The 8,111-nt window shown below is 27.4% G+C and overlaps 1 long non-coding RNA gene across 1 annotated transcript; it reads left to right on the top strand.

Annotated features, from left to right (window-relative positions):
• The first annotated feature begins 1,060 nt into the window (after positions 1 to 1,060).
• LOC111632811 lies at positions 1,061 to 4,643 on the top strand. The gene is made up of 3 exons (XR_002757932.1): positions 1,061 to 1,113; positions 1,376 to 1,444; positions 4,550 to 4,643. It is a non-coding gene; the product is annotated as an uncharacterized LOC111632811 (long non-coding RNA).
• Positions 4,644 to 8,111: the final 3,468 nt, after the last annotated feature.

Below are 8,111 nucleotides of genomic sequence, written 5' to 3'. Positions count from 1 at the left end.
TCCTAATGTCATATTGGATGTCAACACTTGTCCCTTGTTGATCATCTTCAGTAGGATCAATGGCCCCGGGCATGCTGGTAAGTTCGGATCTAACAAATCTTGGAGAGAGAGCAACTTTGTAGATAGAAAAACTGATCTTGGATGAAGAACAAAGTTTAGAGCAAAGAACGGATCTTGGAAAAAAGAACAAATCTTGGAGTAAAGAACGTCATGTCCTTGAAACATGAGTTTTTAAAAGGTTTCTCTCCTCTATTCCTCATTCCAGTTGGTCTTCCCTCATCTCCCAGTTACAATTCAAAACCTTTTGGGGCATGGGAGAGGTCGTCATCGACACTTAACCCAATCCCAATTGGCTGAAATTCTTCCAAACTTTGAAATTCTTCCTTGTAATTTTAGTCTTTTGTTTTTCTTTTTGACAGAAAGAAGTTTTATTGTTTTCATGAGACAGTCTCTCTTTGTTTTTTATTTCCAAAGGTTTTACTGTCCCGCTGGACATTCATTATCTTTAAGACAAAGTTTCAGAGTTTATATAAACTCTGAAACTTTGCTACTGATTATTTCAACATGTTTTTTACATTTTTCATTCAAATAAATTTAATACATAGCATTGAAGAAAATATGAAAAAGATTAAACTAACTAACTCTTTGAAAATTTTATTTACATCTTATATTCACTTAAAAAATATTAATTAAATTAAAACATTTAAAATCTTTATATTGGAAGATGAAAGAATTCTTTAAGTAATCTTTACAGTATAAAATAATGGAAATGTAGCATGGAATAAGATGAATGCTAATTAGTTTTATCAAAAAGTGTGCTACTATGGGATTTTTGCAATTTTTTATTTATTATTTTCTTTGCATGAATATTTTTATTAATGATTTACAGATGCTGTATATGCTGTATATTATATAATTTGAATATTTTATAATTATTTTTAACAGGATTTATTTAGTTTTCAAAAAGATAGTATAAATTACTCAATATACATTATATTATTATTATGCCATTGTCAAGAAGAAAACAAAACACCAGATGAATCTTTAAATAATGAAGATAAAACTGAGACAAATGTTTATCAATTAAATGAAACACCTACTTTGTTTAATAAGGTATAATATCATATAATTTTTTACTTCATTTCTAAGTAAAATACAGAAGTAGCATGATCTTTTTCAAGGAGTCAGCTTTATTTACTCATTCTCAAGTTCTTGCAAATTAGTAAATGATATAGACTTCTTGAAAAACTTAGGAATTTTAGCAATAAAAACAGTATTGTAATTAAGTTTTTATTCAAAATTTACCAATAATTAATAATTTCATAATAAAGTGTTAGATTTTTCAAAATTAGTACATATTTATTTATTTATCTAGAGTGTATCTATGTCTGAATTGTTGAAATGGGAACATATTCCAGGAATTTCAATTTCTGATACATACCAGGTTGGTATTTCTTAAATTCCTTAATATCTTGTAAAATATAGGAACTATATTGATATACATTAAAAATTGTTAATACAGTATTAAAAACTAAATTTAAATATGTTTTGATAGTAAATTTAATTAATTTTTAGGGTATATGCTTTATTTTGCAAAAGAAAGAGTTCTAACTATATTATGAAATATTCCAGTTATAAATCATCTGTATGAGATTACATTCAATTTTCATGTCAAAAATCTATTGTAGAATAAGAATATTTTAATATTTTGAGTTTCGTATTTGAGAAGTTTTCATATTATAATCATTCTTTTACACTATCAAGAACGACCAGAGTGAATGATTTACTGACAGTTGTATAAGTTTTACAATAATCTGATTCAAATGACTAAACTTTCAGAATTTTGTTCAGATTTATTTCTTTTTCCATGAAAATCAATATGGATAAAGGCAAATGATCAGAGACTGTTTTTATCCAACACTTCCATGTCTGGTCTAAATATATAAAATTACTTGTTCTGACAGACCTGACTGACTGAGTGATTGACTGATTGATTCATCATTGCCCAGAGCAAACTAATAGGAACTATAGAGGTGAAATTTGGTACGTTATGAAAATGCACTCTAAGAAGGGATTTTTTTGAAATTAAGGAAAGGGAAAGGATTAAGGCTTAACTTGAAGAATGGCTTCTACTGTACTATTTTAGATGCAATCTTTTGTTTTTAACTATGTTTAGTCTTCATTGAGTACTTAGGTGTATTAAATTNCGTTATGAAAATGCACTCTAAGAAGGGATTTTTTTGAAATTAAGGAAAGGGAAAGGATTAAGGCTTAACTTGAAGAATGGCTTCTACTGTACTATTTTAGATGCAATCTTTTGTTTTTAACTATGTTTAGTCTTCATTGAGTACTTAGGTGTATTAAATTTATAACATTTCAAATATTGTTATAAATATTTTTATATATTTCAATTTTTTAACCAAATGTTTGAACCATTTTAAATTTGAATTTGATATTGCATATTGGTTCGATTATAGAACGATTGTAAACATTCCATAAAATTGATAACCTGACGATGGCCCATTGATCAGGTTGAAAACATTTGTTTGAAGCATTAAAATGATTTTCAGCAATAAGGTTCATTTGCTAGTACAGTAATACCTCGACTTATGCGATTTTCAAATCTCGTCGATTCGTCTTTTGTTTGAGTGCCACGCAACTCTCGATTACNCATTCCATAAAATTGATCAGGTTGAAAACATTTGTTTGAAGCATTAAAATGATTTTCAGCAATAAGGTTCATTTGCTAGTACAGTAATACCTCGACTTATGCGATTTTCAAATCTCGTCGATTCGTCTTTTGTTTGAGTGCCACGCAACTCTCGATTACTCATTTCCCCAACACTATTGTTCGGCTTACATGTTCGGACGTGTCGTGCGGAATCGATGCATAGCTACAATTTATTTTGTGTTAGTTATATCTATGGAGACTTGAGAGACTCTATGTGATTTCTTGTAACCGTGAACAAATCAAAAGACGAGATAAGATTAACGAGAACATTTGTTACCTTACATACATCCGACTTGAATTTTACACAAATTGCGAAATTATACCCCGACTTACACGAATTTGACTTATGCGGTTATCGCTCGGTCCCACCTATCGCATAAGTTCGGGGTATTACTGTATATTATATTCTTATAAATAAGTGGATTTAAATACGTAATGTATTTTTTTTTTTTTCTTATAACTCTTTCCACCCTGTAGGCACTAAGAGGGCCTCTTTTTGCAAGCCCATTATAGGTTCGGCCAGGCCCACAATGGGGCTGCTGGGTGGTGAGGGACGGGGCCCGACATATCCGAATGGACCACCCCCGAAAAATTCCTGGGGATTTTTCGACCCATTTGGATTCGAACCTGGGTCCCCCAGAGCGCTAGGCTGCCACCTTAGCCGCTCTGCCATCCAGCTGCTACGTAATGTATTACAGAAGGGCTCTGAGTAGTAGCTATGAATTATTTTAGAAATAAAAGATCAAAATTTTTTACTACAGCATTTAAGTTTCAGTATGAAATTAAATTTATTTTATACTGGATTCTATACCTCATTAAGACTTTGACTCAATTTCTTTAACATTTTAAGATAAATTCAGCATAGACTCTTATTTTTAAGAAATTATTCATGAATTTTTCTAATGAATGAAACTTGCTATAGAATAAACTCTCCATTTAACAGATGAAAAATTTCTGTCCTATAGAAAAATTTAAAAAGTTTTTCATTCACAAGTCTCCAGAGTATGCTAAAAAGTAGAATTAATGAGTGAAACAGTATAAATTACACAATATACATTATATTATTATTTTATTCATACCTACACATTATTATAAGATTTTAACACATTTTGTACATTTTAAGTTCATTATTATATGTTTATAAAATGTATTTGATTTAAAAGACTTTTGGCAATAGCTGCAATTCCTCTCCCAATTAGTCCATTTGATTTACTGGTTTTCGAGTGTTTACTATATTTGGTTTTAAACTAAATATTTGTGCTATAAGCTCTCTAAACTTCATCATTAAGTAATATAGTAAGCAAATGATAATGTCAGATTTATAATTGGGCTGTAATTTTGAAATTTCAGACCTAGAAATTCATACTGTCATCTGTTTGTCTGTTTGTTTCTTAATCTCGAGAATGGTGTTAGATAGATAAAAGTCAAGACCAGATATGGAAAGCGTAGGGGCAGGAGGCTCCGATTAATTCTATACAAACTTCTGGTCTACACTGGAAGTACTTGAATTCAATTCAAAAATTTTCCCCTGAATGGAGTTATATAGATGATAAGCATGACTGTTGTTATCAGGTAAAGCATGTGCAGGGGAAAGACACTACTAATTTGAGACGGAGAACTATATTTTAAATTAAATAAATTAAGAATAGGAATAAAAATTGCAGTCTGGTATTGTGACAATGTCACAATAAATAATTGCTCATTAAACATATAATTAATATGTATATTTAATTAATAAGTGTATAACTTATTATTAATCATTTTGTTTAAAATGTTTTAAATTTTATTTATCAAAATAATTTATTTTTATCGTTTCAGGATACACATTTAGCAACTTGTAAAGATGATATTACCTTTATTTTTTCTAACCAAACCAAATCTACTCCACAAATTGGATGATGAATGTAGTTTTGTATGTTTTATTTTTAAAAATTTATAAAAATAAAATTATTTATTTATTTATTTACAATTTGTTTATGCTTAAATAATAAGTGTTTAAACATTAAAAGTGAAATATTAATGTATTATAAACATTAGACAGAGAAAATTATTTTAAGAATTAATAGTAATTAAATAAGTACACATTTTACCTAAATTAAGATTAGGATAAATTTTCTGTTATAATAATATAATTTTACAATGTAATTTTTTTACTGATAATTTGAGGAATATTGTTAAACTGATTAAACATGTATTCATCAGATGCTGGCAAATACATATACAACTTGTACTGATGTGAATATAACAATGAACTGTCTTAATTCTAGCTTAAAGATGGGCAGGATTTGTTTAAGTTGAGAGTGAACNGTTAGATAGATAAAAGTCAAGACCAGATACAGAAAGCGTAGGAGCAGGAGGCTCCAATTAATTCTATACAAACTTCTGGTCTAGACTGTAAATACTTGAATTCAGTTCAAAAATTTTCCCCTGAATGGAGTTATATAGATGATAAGCATGACTTTTGTTATCAGGTAAAGCATGTGCAGGGGAAAGACACTACTAATTTGAGACGGAGAACATATATTTTAAATTAAATAAATTAAGAATAGGAATAAAAATTGCAGTCTGGTATTGTGACAATGTCACAATAAATAATTGCTCATTAAACATATAATTAATATGTATATTTAATTAATAAGGTTATAACTTATTATTAATCATTTTGTTTAAAATGTCTTAAATTTTATTTCTAGAAATAATTTATTTTTATCATTTCAGGATACACATTTAGCAACTTGTAAAGATGATATTACCTTTATTTTTTCTAACCAAACCAAATCTACTCCAGAAATGGGATGATGAATGTAGTTTTGTATGTTTTATTTTTAAAAATTTATAAAAATAAAATTATTTATTTATTTATTTATTTACAATTTGTTTATGCTTAAATAATAAGTGTTTAAACATTAAAAGTGAAATATTAATGTATTGTAAACATAGAAAGAGAAAATTATTTTAAGAATTAATAGTAATTAAATAAGTACACATTTTACCTAAATTAAGATTAGGATAAATTTTCTGTTGTAATAATATAATTTTACAATGTAATTTTTTTACTGATAATTTGAGGAATATTGTTAAACTGATTAAACACGTATTCATCAGATGCTGGCAAATACATATACAACTTGTACTGATGTGAATATAACAATGAACTGTCTTAATTCTAGCTTAAAGATGGGCAGGATTTGTTTAAGTTGAGAGTGAGTGAACAATTTAATGGAAAGTCAGACATTTTCACGTTATTTTAAGTTTTAGCATGTTCTTTTATCTTATAAGAAAAATTGACAATGTCTCAGAATATTTTATAAATTTACTGAATGTATCGAGAATTGTAATAAGAATATTCAAGTTTAATATCTTAAGTATTCCTTTATGGAGATGTGTTGAGTAATTAAAATGTTTAAAACTAAAATTTGAATTCATGTTTTTATATAACTAGCATATTTTCATTAATTTGTATGATAAAGAGTAACTACTGAAATGCATAGTTTAAGGATCACTCATTCTTAGATCACTGGAATAGGAAGTGATGCTATCTACATAAGAAAATTAATACAATATTAACATATAGTACATCAATTAGTTGTATAGAACAGTACTATCTGCCATTAAATAAGGTATATAAAATTTTATCAGCACAAAACCTTTCTCACTAATGAAAGGTTTTGTGCTGATAAGCTTAGAAATAGTTCTAGCTACATATGCATAGTAGTGTATATAAAATTAAAATTTGGTAATAATATAATTGATCAAAAAAAGCTAAAGAAAAATACCACACATCAAATCCCTGTATTGAAGCTATTAGCCATAGCAGCATAATTTAGAACTAATGCTCACTTGGCAGGCAGTTAGATGCTTGTCAATTCATGCTGAGGGATTATCGTTGGACTATCAAACAAGAAAGCAACAGAGAATATGACACAGAGTAAACAAGCTGATTTAATAATTCATTCAGAAATTTCATTCAAAACATTTAATTTATTAAATACATTTTCAATATAAGATTACATATTTATATTCAGTTAAAAATTTAGGAAGTAATTATACAAAATAAATACAGCAAATGTGATAAAATTAACAAATTTCTAGAAAATAAATAAGAAATAAACTTTTTTTTAAATATAAATAAACAATAAATGAACAATAAATAAATAAGAAATTAACATTTTTTAAAAATGTGTATGAACATTAAATAGATAATAAATAAAATAAATAAATATAAAATTAACATTTTTTTTTAAATATGAATGAACAATAGGTGAACAGTAAATAAATAAGAAATAAAACTTCTTTTTTAAATTTGAGTGAACAATAGGTGAACAATAAATAAATAAATAAAACTTCTTTTTTAAATTTGAATGAACATCAAAAACTTATTAAACATAGTAAAAAAAAACCAACTACTTCATGTCTGTGGCAAACTAAATTACACCACATTCTAAGTTCCTTTAGAGTATCTACTTTATTCTTTGAAGATAATATCATGGATTAGAAATATGGATATACTATAATGATGGAATCAGCAATTTCCCAGTCTATAAACTTTGATCAAATCAGCTTGAATCACAGCCTCTTTCACCCTTGGTACTCTTCACAACCATATATGATGAAACCTACCAATCTTAATGTAAAAAGATTGATAGCATAACTATGTCTAAATAAATACGCTCATTATATTAATCACACTTATATCAACCTATCAAGTAATAACTGTTTATGGTGCAAATATAGTCAATTTTCAGTGGAACATCTCTTAAATTGTCAAATTCACTCTCAAATATGTGATTCCCTCAATATCACTCAAATTATACAAGGCAAAACAACATAAAATTATAGAAACAGCCTAAGTAATATATACAAAATAACCTATATAAAATATACAATTAATTTAACAAGAGGATAAAAATGCTAGATAATTAGACTTGTCAAATTAAATTAAAAAATAATGCTTATTATATGTACTGTCGCATTATTATTATTGTTAATATAATAAGTGAAATGTAATTTAACTCATTGTTAATTATATCAAAACAAAACAAATATAATAGTTGTTTTGCAATAATTTACAACTATTATTCTGTTAACTATTTTAATACGTATTTTACTAAATCAGTGATTCTCAAACTTTTTCGATCCACCGCCCCCTTTGTTCCATAAAATTATACCCAACGCCCCTAACCCATTTTCTCTTGTGTGAGAAAAAAATTGGAAATATTCTTAGGAAAACTTTTCTATGAATCTCACACTTTGTGCCCTTACTGTACATTGTTCTCATCATCTGGAAACCATTAAACGCAATGTTTCCTCTTATCAGCCCCAATTTTGCCTTTGGTCACCGTTCAATACCCTGCCTCTATCATAGATCTATTCATCGCGC

This window comes from Centruroides sculpturatus, unplaced genomic scaffold (assembly GCF_000671375.1).
Source record: "Centruroides sculpturatus isolate CEXI.00-Female unplaced genomic scaffold, Cexi_2.0 scaffold41, whole genome shotgun sequence".
NCBI lineage: Eukaryota > Metazoa > Arthropoda > Arachnida > Scorpiones > Buthidae > Centruroides > Centruroides sculpturatus.
This window is presented reverse-complemented; position numbering and strand designations above follow the sequence as displayed.